This window comes from Camelus bactrianus, chromosome 8 (assembly GCF_048773025.1).
Source record: "Camelus bactrianus isolate YW-2024 breed Bactrian camel chromosome 8, ASM4877302v1, whole genome shotgun sequence".
NCBI classification, from domain to species: Eukaryota; Metazoa; Chordata; class Mammalia; order Artiodactyla; family Camelidae; genus Camelus; species Camelus bactrianus.
The window spans coordinates 66,929,869-66,930,321 of NC_133546.1; positions in this window are offsets into that span (position 1 = coordinate 66,929,869).

The window sequence follows — 453 nt, forward strand, 5'->3', positions numbered from 1 at the left end:
TACCTGCCTGTTGGTAGTGTCTTTGCTAAATTTAGGCAGTGTTTCATTTTATTGTTGCAGAAGACGTGAGGAATTTCTACAGTCTGTCCCATGATGGTCTTTCTTCAAATAGGATTGTTTCTTGATTTTCTGGTCTTTAAAAATGTGATTTTAATAAAGCCATCTAGGAGTGCCAGTGTAGAAGAATTACATCTAATATACTTTACACTAGAAGTGGCCAGTGATAATTACCATATAATAAAACTTTATAAACACTGTTTTTTAAGACCTTATACGTAGGACAGCATTCTGCTAAACCAGAACTCGTGAAAAGCCATAAACTAAGACATCCCTGAAAATGTTCCCACTTTCAAGATGGCACTAAGTTACATTTATATTAAAAGACTTTCTCATTCGCTGAGGACTTCACAGGTTTGAAAGCTCTTTACCCTCGTGACCACATTTCAGCCTGGT